We start from the raw sequence: 12,741 nt of genomic DNA on the forward strand, positions 1-12,741 counted from the left end.
GAAAGGTAAAGGGTTGAAGAAAAGAGAATCTAATAGGAGAGAAGAGTGGATGATCTAATTAATCGCAGAATGCAGAAAACCCATGCCAATCACAATTAATTTGACAAGATTAAACAGAGAGCACAGGGGCTTAACAACTCTAGTTAAGATGATAGGTGCCTGTGAAACTTAGAAGTCCAACTCTCTACAGATCACCACAGAGGCCTGCTGGGCTCTTGACGTTGGGGGGGAGGTGCTTTACCCGTAATGGACTGGGCCATATCCACTAATTTTTTTTAGGATCTTCCATTCAAGGGCATTGATGTTTCCATACCAGACCATAATGCAATATACACTCCACCGCACATCAAAAGAAGTATGTCAAAGTTTTCATGTCATTCTGTATCTTCACAAGTTGAGACGTTTTCATGCTTTCTTTGTAATTGCACTTACGTACTGGGCCCAGGATTGATCCTCTGAAATGATAACACCAAGGAATGTAAAGCTTCTGATCACCTCCCCCTCTGATCTCTCGATGAGGACTGTCTAACAGACCTCTGGTTTCCTCCTCGTGATGTCAATAATCAGCTCCTTGGTCTTGCTGGCACTGAGTGCGAGGTTGTTGTTGTCGCACCACTCGGCCACATTTTCAATCTCCCTCCTACATGTTGATTTGTCACGACCTTTGATTCAGCTAACGACAGCAAACTTGTAAATGGCATTGGAGCTGCGCTTAGTCATACAGTCACAAGTGTAAAGTGAGGGGAGCAGGGGGCTAAGCACACAGTCCTGTGGTGCACCTGTGCTGATGGAGATTGTGGAGGAGACGTTGTTGCCAATCTGAACTCTCTGGGGTCAGCAAGTGAGGAAATCGAGGATCCAATTGCACAAGGAACCATTGAGGCCAAGGTCTTGAATCTTATTGATTAGTTTTTTGAGGGTGTGATAGTATTGAATGCCAAACTGTAGTTGATAGAGAATTTCGTGATGTATGCGTCTTTACTGTCCAGATGTTCCAAGGTTGAGTGAAGAGCCAATGAAAGAGCCACTAACATCTGTTGTGCTAGTCAGTAAATTTGAGTGGATCCAAGTCACTTCTCAGGCAGGAGTTGGTATATTTCATCGCTAGCCTCTCAAAGCACTTCATCACAGAGGAGTTAAGTGCTGCTGGATGATAGTCATTGAGGCAGGTTACCTAGTTCTTCTTAGGCACTGGTATGACTGAAGCCTGCTTGAAGCAGGTGGATAGCTCAGACTGCCGAAGTGAGAGGTTAAAGATCTCAGTGAGCACTCCAGCCAGCTGATCAGCACAGGTCTTCTGTACTTGAACAGGCAGTCCATCCGGCCCAGATGCTTTCTGTGTGTTCAGCCTCTCGAACGATGCTCTCACATTGGCCTCAGAGCCTGAAATCACAGGACTACTGGGGGCTGTGAGAGCTTGTGAAGGTTCCTCCACGTTTTGATGGTCAAAGTGAGCATAGGAACCTTGGTTTCACTTTGTGAGGGGTAACAGCATTCAAGCCCTGCCACAGTTGTCGGGCATCCTTCAATGATTCAAGTTTGGTCCAGAATTGCCATTCACAAGTGAGGTGGATTTCCGGAGATCGTACCTGGACCTCTTGTATCTTACTTAGTCACCTGACCTGTCCTATGCCTCGGCAGGTTGTAAATCTCATGGTTCATCCAGGGCTTCTGATTAGGGAAGACTGAATTATTTTGTGGGGACGCACTTGCCGACAACTGTTTTTATAAAGTCTGCGACAATTGTGGTGTATTCATTCAGATTCCCAGATGTGTCCTTGGACACGGCCCAGTCCATCAACACGAAGCAATCCCATAGCTACTCCTCTGCCTCCTGTGACAATCTCCTTGCTGTCCTTATCTCTGGAGTCTTGCTCTTCAGCTTCTGTCTGTACGCAGGTAAAAGGACAGCCAAGTGATCAGGTTTATCGAAATGCAGTCTGTAGCAATTCTCAGTCATAGTATAGCTGAGGTTTTCTGTTCCCTTTTTGCTGCACTAACTTAATCTATTTTTAAAATATATTTCTTATTGTAATTTATAATTTTTCTATTATTATTACATATTGCATTGTACTGCTGCCACAAAATAACAAATTTCACAACATATGCCAGTGATACTAAACCTGATTCTGGTTAGTGGACTTCATAAATGCTGGTGTCTTACATACATACACTCAGTGGCCACTTTATTAGGTACACCTGTACACCTGCTCGCTAATGCAAATATCTAATCAGCCAATCATGTGGCAGACCTCAATGCATAAAAGCATGCAGACATGGTCAAGAGGTTCATTCGTTGTTCAGACCAAACTTCAGAACGGGGAAGAAATGTGATCTCAGCGACTGACTGTGAAATTAATATTGGTGCCAGACGGGGTGGTTTGAGTATCGTGGAAACTGCTGATCTCCTGAGATTTTCATGCACAACAGTCTCCAGTGAGTAGCAGTTCTGTGGGAAGCCAGGCTGGTTCAAGTCAACTGGAAGGTGACAGTAATTCAACAGTGGTGTGCAGAAGAGCATCTCTGAACACACAACACATCACACCTTACAGTGGATTGTCTACAGCAGCAGAAGACCACGAACACACACTCAGTGGCCGCTTTATTAGGTACAGGAGGTGCATAATATAGTGGCCATTGAACATATATGTTACCATTTGCTGCCTTGAGGTTCATTTTCTTGCAGGCATTTGCAGGAAGATAAAGAAACAGAATAGAATGTATGAAGAAGTATAAATAACAAAGACTAAGAAACAGCCAGTTTGCAAAAGAAGACAAGTTGTCCAAATAATAATAATTAAAAAGTAAATAAACAAGACTAGGAATGTATTGTAGAGCCCTTGAAAGTGAAGCCAGTTCAGCACTGTGGTGAATGAAGTGGGTTCAGGAGCCTGATGGTCGAGGAGTACCTCGTATAATTGAATATTTCTCAATTATTTGATCAGCTAATCCCCATTTATGGGTGGCAGGTGGAGATACATCTCTACAAAGGGAGGTGGAAGGCACTGCTCGCCACTAACATACAGTCACCCTTGGGCAAGGTGTAGCACCTGCTTCGTCCCCGAGTCAGGGTCATGTGAAGCCATGGATATCACAAGTCCTAGTTATGCGATCACTGACGTCAGGCAGACAATCTCTGAAGAGTATTGATAATGGCTGGGTCACCTGTCTTGTAAAGACACTGCCCAGAAGATGGCAATGGCAAACCACTTCTGTAGAAAAAATTGCCAAGAACAATCATGGTCACGGATAAGCCTACGATCATCCACATTGTACAACACTGCACATATTCGTGAATGCGAATCCCCACTTACACAGGAAGGTGTGGTAACAACTAACCTGTTTGACATTACCATCATGGAAGTTACGTTAACCCAGATGTAATCTGAAGTAACTTTTTGCTTGCTTGTTGGATGTATGTTGTGATCATTATTGTAATCTCACTGATGGGTTTCCATCACTTTTTGAATGCATACTGTAATCCATCAATTCAATTTCAGGTTCAAGTTCATTGTCACCTGAAACAAAGTTCCTCTGGACCATGGTGTACTCTCAAAACATATATCACACAGCACATGGAACAAAATAGTACCATAAAGCCCAGCACTATTTCAGCTTGAGGTGTCAGAATTCGTAGTTCAATTCTGACATCATCTGTGAGGAGTCTGTACGGCCTTCCCATGGCTTTACAGACAAAAGTGCCTAATCCATGTTGCAGCCCTAAACAAAATAGAATGAAATAAATAAGTTAATAAAATGCATTGTAGTGTTCAGCACAGGTAAACTGTAAACAGCTCGTTGTCCTTGTGATAGGAACTCAGTGGTGACAGGGTGTTCGTTAGTCTCACAGCCTGAGGGAAGAGGCTATTACCCAGTCTGGAAGTCCGAGTCCTGATGCTCCTGTACCTCCTTCCTGACGATAGTGGGTCAAAGAGATTGTGGGATGGGTGGTATGGATCCTCAACAATGCTTTGGGCCCTTTATCTACAACGCTCCCGTTAAATATCACGAGAAAGGGGATGGAAACCCCAGTGATCCTCTCTGCAGTTTTTACTCCGCAGGCGGGATTTAAAGGTGCACTTTCAGAACCATCGTTTTCACTGTGGATCTTCACTTTCTTTTGCTAAATTTATGAAAGAGCGAGAGACTTCTTGCTATGGTCTGTGACCCCACACTTGGGGAAGCATAAGACCAGAAGACATAGGAGCAGAATTAGGCCATTTGGCCCATTGAGTCTGCTCCGCCATTCAATCATAGCTGAACCTTTAATTTTCCGTCCTCAGCTTGACTCTCCAGCCTTCTCCTCGTAATCTTTGTTGTCATGTCAATCAAGAACCTCAAATATACACAATGACTGGCCTCCACACCTGCCTATGGTTATAAATTCCACAAATTCACCACCCTCTAGCAGAAGAAATTTCTCTGCACCTCTGTCTTAAATGGACACCCTTCTATCCTGAGGCTGTGCCCTCTTGTCCAACTCTCCCTCACCATGGGAACGATCCTTTCCACATCTATACTGTCTAGGCCTTTCAACAGTTGAAAGGTTTCAATGAGATTCACCATCCCTTCATCCTTCTAAACTTCAACAAGTACAGACCCAGTGCTATCAAAAGTTCCTCATATGATAACCCTTTAATTCCAAGAATCATTCTTGTGAACCTCCCCTGAACCCTCTCCAATGCCAGCACATCTTTTCTTAGATGAGGAGCCCAGACTGTTCACAATACTCAAGGTGAGGCCTCACCAGTGCTTTACAAAGCCTCAGCATCACATCCCTGCTCTTGTATTCTAAACCTCTTGAAATGAATGCTAACATTGCATTTGCCTTCTTCACCACCTACTTGACCTGCAAGTTAATGTTTAGGGTGTTCTGCACAAGGACTCCCAAGTCCCCTTGCACCTCAGATTTTTGAATTTTCTCTCTGCTTACAAAATACTCTGCGCATTTATTTCTTCTACCTAACTGCCTGACTAGGCATTTTCTAACAATGTATTTCATTTGTCACTTTCTTGCCCAATCTGACTAAGTCCTTCTGCAGGTTTCCTATTTCCTCAACACTACCTGTTCCTCCACCAATCTTTGTATCATCTGCAAACTTGACAACAAAGCCATCTTTTCCATCAACTAAATCATTAATATACAGCATAATAAGAAGCGGTCCCAGCACCAACCCCTGCGGAACACCACTAGTCACTGGCAGCCAACCAGGAAATAATCCTTTTATTCCCACTCTCTGCCTCCTGCCAATGAGTCAATGCTCTAAACATATTATTAACTTTCCTGTAATACCATGGGTTCTTAAGTTGGTAAGCAACCTCATGTGTGGCACTTTGTCAAAGGCCTTCTGAAAGTCCAAATATACAACATCTACTATGTCCCCCTTATCTATCCTGCTCATAATCTCCTCAAAGAATTCCAATAGGTTCATCAAGCACGATTTTTCCCTTAAGGAGACTGTGCTGACTTTTTCCTATCTTGTCCTGTGTCACCAAGTACTCCATAACCTCATCCTTAACAATTGACTCCAACATCTTCCCAACCACTGAGGTCAGGCTAACTGGTCTATAATTTCCTTTCTGCTACCTCCTTTCTTAAAGAGTGGAGTGACATTTGCAATTTTCCAGTCCTCTAGCACCATGCCAGACTCCAATGATTTTTGAAAGATAATTACTACTGCCTTCACAATCTGCACCGCTGCCTCTTTTAGAAATTAGTGTACAGTTCATCTGGTCCGGGTGACTTATGTACCTTTAGATCGTTGAGCTTTTTAAGCAGTTTTCCCTTCTCCCTCACACCTTTCAACACTTGGCACATTGGTAGTGTCTTCCACAGTGAAGACTGATGCAAAATATTAATTTAGATGATAAGACTATAAGGCACATGAGCAGAATTAGGCCATTCAATTATGGCTGATCATTTGTCCCCTTCCTCAGCCCCACTCCCCAGCCTTTTCTCTGTAACCTTTAATTGCCGTGTCTAATCAAGAGCCTAAGAAGCTCTCCTTCAATACACCCAACGACCCGGCCTTCACAGCTGGCTGTGGTAATAAATTCCACAAATTCACTACTCTCTGGCTAAAGAAATTTCTCCACATATCTGTTTTAAATGAATGCCCCTCCATCCTGAGGCTGTGCCCTCTTGTCCTAGACTCCCCCACCATGGGAAACCCTTTTCACATCTACTCTGTTGAGGCCTTTCAACATTCAAAAGGGTTTCGATGAGATTCCCTCTAAATCCTTCCAAATTTCAGTGAGTAATGATTCTATCGTCCTGCTAATTCCACTGTAATTTCCCTTACTCCACTGAAATACTGCAACGTCAGACTTTACTTTCTCCTAATCAAATTACAAGTTGATCTCAATCACATTGTGATCACTACTTCCCAAGGAATCCTTTACCTCTAGCTCCCTAATCACCTCTGGTTCATTACATAACATTGAATCCTGTACAGCTGATCCTGTAGTAGGCTCAATGACAAGCTACTTTAAAAAGCCATCTCATAGGTCTCCAACATATTCCCTCTCTTGAGATTCATTACCAACCTGATTTTCCCAATCGACCTGTATATTAAAATCTCCCAAGACTCTCATAACGTTGCCCTTTTGACATGCCTTTTCTACTTCCTGCTGCAATCTGTAGTCCATGTCCCAACCACTGTTTGGAATCCTGTATATAACTGTCATCACAGTCCTTTTATCCTTGCAGTTTCTTAACTCAATCCGCAAGGATTCAACATCTTCTGATCCTAGGTGACATCTTTCTACTGATCTGATGCCATTCTTTACCAGCAGAGCCACGCCACCTCTTTGCCTACTTTCCTACCCATCCGATACAACGTGTAACCTTGGACATTCAGCTCCCAACTACAACCATCCTTCAGCCACGATTCAGTGATGGCCACATATCATACCTGATGATCTACAGAAGTGCAACAAGATCATCCACCTTTTTTCTCATACTCCATGCATTGAGATATAACACTGAGTACTGTATTTGCTACCCTTTTTGGTTCTGTATCCCTAATGCACTGATACTCACCCTACTGTTTGCTGTTTTGTCCTATCATCTCCCTGCCTTTCCTGACAATCTGTCTACACGCTATCTTTGCTTTATTACCATCTGCCTATCCTGAGTCCCTTCACTCTGGTTCCCATCCCCCTGTCAAATTAGTTTAAACCCTCCCCAACAGCTCTTACAAACTTGCCTGCGAGAATATTGGTCCCCCTCAGGTTCAGGTGCAACCCTCCCTTTCGTACAGGTCATACCTCCCCCAAAAAAGACCCCAATGATCCAAGAACCTGAAACCCTGACCTCTGCACCAGCTTCTCAGCCATGCATCATCCTGTTTCTACCCTCACTGGCAAGTGGCACAGGCAGCAATCAGGGAATTACTGCCCTGGAAGTCCTGCTTCTCAGCTTTCTGCCTAGCCCTCTAAATTCTCTCTTCAGGACCGCTTTGCTTTTTCCTCCTATGTCATTGATACCAATATGTACCAAGACATATTGATGCTCTCCCTCACCCTCCACAATGCTGTGGAGACAACCCAAGACATCCGTGGCCCTGGCACTGGGAGGCAACATACCATCTGGATGTCTTGCTCACGTCTTCCGCACGCTGTCGGAGCAGTGCTGCCAGGATAATCAAGGACACGACCCACCCAGCCAACACACCTTTTGTCCCTCTTCCCTCCGGGAGAAGGTTCAAGAGCCTGAAGATTTGTACGGCCAGATTTGGGAACAGCTTCTTTCCAACTGTGATAAGACTGCTGAACGGATCCTGACCCGGATCTGGGCCGTACCTTCCAAATATCCGGACCTGACTTGCACTACCTTACTTTCCCTTTTCTATTTTCTAATTATGATTTATAATTTAAATTTTTATTATATTTCGATTTGTACTTCTGCGAAGCGCAGAATCAAATATCGCTGTGATGATTGTACGCTCTAGTATCAATTGTTTGGTGACAATAAAGTCCACAGAATCTCATGTCTTTTCCTCAGACTATTGAGTCCCTGATCTCTACCACTCCCCTCTTCTCCCTTTCCCTTCTGCAGCACAGACCTATGCTCGGTGCCAGTAACCTTGTCTGGGAGGTCACCCCCCACAACAGTATCCAAAACTGTATACTCATTACTGAGGGGGATGGCTACAGGGGTGCTCTGCGCTAACTGCCTATTCACCGTCCCATCTCTCCGGACAGTCCCCCGGCTACTCTCCCCCTACAAGTTCGGGGTGACTTTTTCCTTGTACCTCCGATCGCTGATCTCCTCACTCTCCCGTACAAGCATGTCATAGTCTGGCAGCAACCTGGCGTTTATGTGCCGGCTCGAGCCTGAATTTCTTTTTAACATAGTTTCAAGATACAGTGCAAAACAGGCCCTTCTGGTTCAAAGAGCGGCGCTGCCCAGCAACCCCCCACCACCCCCCCCCTACCTATTTAACCTAGCTAATTGCAGGACAATTTACCTACTAACTGGTACAACTGAGTGAATAAACCAGAGCAACCGGAGGAAACACACATTTCATGGGGAAGGCATACAAACTCCTTACAGATGGCATCAAAATTTAACTTCAAACTCCACACCCTAGGTCTTAATAGCCACTATGATCATGCTAACTGCTACGCTACCTTGGTGCCTATTTTTGGGGGGATTTTGGGCAAATTTGGGATAACCAAGTTCCTGGATGTTAAATCACAAACAAGAGAAAATCTGCAGAAGCTGGAAATCTGATGAGTCCCAACATAGATTGGGAGGCCACTTTGCCGAGCACCTACTCTCCACCGGTCAGAAAAAGTGGAATATCACAGGGCCACCCATTTTAATTCCACTTCCCATTTCCATTCTGATATGTCTCTCCGTGGCCTCCTCTACTGTCAAGATGAAGCCACACTGAGGTGGGAGGAACAACACCTTATATTCCGTCTGGGTAGCCTCCAATCTGATGGCACGGACATTGATTTCTCAAACTTCTGGTAATGCCCTCCCCCCCACCTTCACCACTCCCCATCCCCATTTTCCTCTCTCACCTTATCACCTTGTCCACCCATTGCCTCCCTCTGGTGCTCCTCCCCCTTTTTCTTTTTTCCATGGCTTTCTATCAGACTCCCCCTTCTCCAGCCTTGTATCTCTTTCACCAATCAACTACCCAGGTCTTCACGTCATCCCTCCCTCTTCATATTTCATCTATCACCTTGTGATTCTCTCTCCCCTCCCCCCACCTTTAAAATCTACTCCTCAGCTTTTCTTCTCCAGTGCAGCCAAAGGGTCTCAGCCCGAAATGTCGACTGCACTCTTTTCCATAGATGCTGCTTGGCCTGCTGAGTTCCTCCAGCAGTGTGTGTGTGTGTGTGTTTTCTGGTTGTTAACATCTCTGGAAATCTGTCCTGGGTCCAACAATGACAAAGAAAGCATGCCAGCAGCTATATTTCATTAGGAGTTTGAGGAGATTTGGTATGTCACCGAAGACTCTTGCAAATTTCTACAGGTGTGCCATGGAGAGCATCACCATCTGGTATGGAGGCTCAATGCACGGGATTAGTAAAAGCTGCAGGTTTGTAAACTCAACCAGTTCCATCATGGAAACTGGACTCCACACCATCAAGAAAATCTTCAAAAGATGATGCCTCAAAAAGGCGGCATCCATCATTAAGGACCCTCAGCATTTAGAACATGCCCTCTTCTCAATGTTACCATCAGGAAGCCTCAAGATACACACACAACATTTTAGGAACAGCTTCTTCCCTACTCTCATTAGATATCTGAAGGACCATGAAATCGTGAATGCTACCTCAATATTTTGCACACTTTTTGTGTAACATTTATATTTCATATAGTTTGTATTATAATGTAGTAATTTTAAGATATTGCATTGCACAATTGCCGCAAATCACAATTCTCATGACACATGTCAGTGAAAATAAAGCTGATTCTGATTCGGACCTAGGGGCAGAGAGTTGGAGTTCAGGTGAAGCACGGGAACCTGGGTATCAGGCAGGATGTGCTCAGTGACTTGTGTTCCAGGATTTGCATTTGCATTGGGAGTTTGTATGCAAGCTGGGGTATGTGGTGGACCAAAGGTGTTAGTAGACAATGTTGAACAGTCCTTATTGAACCTACCCATTCTCGTTGGTGGCTGTCCAATGATAACAGGGAACCTGTGAGAGGGAGCTTTTAAAGTGGAAAAGCTGTTGCACTGGCAGTTCTACTCCCTTGACCTCGGAGTTCTAAATTCACAACTGGGGTCTTTATTGGTTGCAATGGATGACCATTAATTCTTCTGTGCCTTATTATGCACTTCCCTCACTGTGGAATGTGGCAGAACCGCCTTCCTGGCCCTTGGCCATTGGATCTCACTGTTGGTCTCCGGTCCAGTCCACCAGAGCTGACCTCACATGCTATGACAGACATATCCCTACCTCACCAGGGTATGAAGCCACCAGCTACCCTCACCTGGTTCAGCCAACCTGTCGAAGCAACGTACCGGGGTGCGGCTGCTGTTGAATGCAAACAGCTACTTGGAGCCACAGGTGAGAGTTGAGTGTCCGGTGGGGACCAAAGGTGAGTGAGCTGCCCCAGATTGGACACGACAAGCCCCCTTCACCAGAGGTACTAAACCTCCCTGGACACCCCAACCCATTGTAGGTATTGACTAGTAAACTTCCTCCAAAATGCTTCCAACAGTCATTACATCCTTCCTATATAATGTGGTCCCACTAGAATCATAGAGTCATACAAAAGGAAAACAGGCCATTTGGCCAATCTGATCCATGCTGACCAAGGTTCCCATCTCACCTAGTCCCTTCTGCCCAAATATAGAACATATTCATCTGAACCTTCCCTATCCACCTATCTGTCCAAGTACCATTTAAACGTTCTTAATGTACTTGTCTCAGCACAAACACTTCCCATTGGCAGCTCATTCCAGAGGTTGTGGCTGAGGCAGATACATTATCCCAGGTAAATGTTGGATTACTCTGTTTAATCCAGACTTTGCAGTTTAAAAGTAAATTGCCTGCTAGTATTTTATATAATTGTCTACCAACATGTAGCTGTTCAATATGTTTCCTAGTGGTCACAGTATGCATATGTTCAGTGTGTCCCCTAGTGGTAATGGTTCATTGTATCATTCTAGAAAGTTCTCTGGCAACACATTATGGAATAAGGGCTCCCTGATTGGTTAGAATCAGGTTTATTATCACTGGCATGTGTTGTGAAATTTGTTAACTTAGCGGCAGCAGTTCAATGCAATACATGATAATACAGAAAGGAAATAAATAAATAAATGCATACATATTTCAGCAAGTATAGAAATATTGAATAGATTAAAGTAGTGCAAAACCAGAAATAATATATACTTTAAAAAACTGAAGTAGAGTTCATAGGTTCATTGTCCATCTAGGAATCTGATGGCAGAGGGGAAGAAGCTGTTCCTGAATCGCTGAGTGTGTGCCTTCAGGCTTCTGTACCTCCTCTCTGATGGTAACAATGATAAGATAGCATGCCCTGGGTGATGGGTGTCCTTAATAATGGACATCACCTTTCTGAGACACAGCTCCTTGAAGATGTCATAGGTATTGAATTGAATTGACTTTATTTCTTATATACTTCACATACAAGGAGTAAAAATCTTTACGTTACATCTCCATCTAAATGTGCAATGTGCAATTTATAGTAATTTGTAATAAATAGTATATACAACAGGACAGTCAATATAACATAGAAATATAATTGTATCAGCATCAATTAAGCAGTCTGATTGCCTGGTAGAAGAAGCTGTCCCAGAACCTGTTGGTCCTGGCTTTTATGCTGCGGTACTTTTTCCCAGATGGTAGCAGCTGGAACAGTTTGTGGTTGGGTGACACAGGTCCCCAGTGATTCTTCGGGCCCTTTTTACACACCTGTCTTTGTAAATGTCCTGAATAGTGGGAAGTTCACATCTACAGGTGTGCTGGGCTGTCCACACCCCTCTCCAGAGGCCTGTGACTGAGGGAAGTACAGTTCCCACACCAGGCAGTGATGCAGCCAGTCAGGATGCTCTCAATTGTGCCCCAGCAGAAAGTCCTTGGGATCTGGGGACTCATGCCAAACTTCTTCAACCACTTGAGGTGAAAGAGGTGCTGTTGTGTTTTTTTCACCACACAGCCAGTATGTACAGACCACGTGAGGTCCACAGTGATGTGTGTGCCGAGGAACTTAAAGCTGTTCACCCTCTCAACCCCAGATCCATTGATGTCAATAAGGGTTAGCCTGTCTCCATTCCTCCTGTAGTCTACAACCAGCTCTTTTGTTTTTGTGACATTGAAGGAGAGGTTGTTTTCTTGACACCACTGTATAAGGGTGATGACTTCTCTGTAGGCTGCCTCGTTATTTGAGATAAGGCCAATCAACATAGTATCATCAGCAAATTTAATTAGTAGATTGGAGCTGTGGATGGCGATACAGTCATGGGTATACAGAGAATAAAGGAGGGTCTTAGGACACAGCCCTGAGGGGTACCTGTGTTGAGGGTTAGAGGGGCAAAGGTGAGGCTATGAGGGCAAGCACCCAAGGTGGAGCTGACTAATTTTACAACTTTCTGTAGCTTCATTTGGTTCTGTGCATTAGCCACTGTCCCCACCCCCATACAAGTAGAAATTTGAATGGAATGCTTCTTAGCTATGGTATTAAAAAGAGCTGAACACATGAGCACATCTTTATTCTTTCGTCTTTACTCTTTCCCTTCCCCTGCTAGACTT

This window comes from Hemitrygon akajei, chromosome 7 (genome assembly GCF_048418815.1).
Source record: "Hemitrygon akajei chromosome 7, sHemAka1.3, whole genome shotgun sequence".
Lineage (NCBI taxonomy): Eukaryota > Metazoa > Chordata > Chondrichthyes > Myliobatiformes > Dasyatidae > Hemitrygon > Hemitrygon akajei.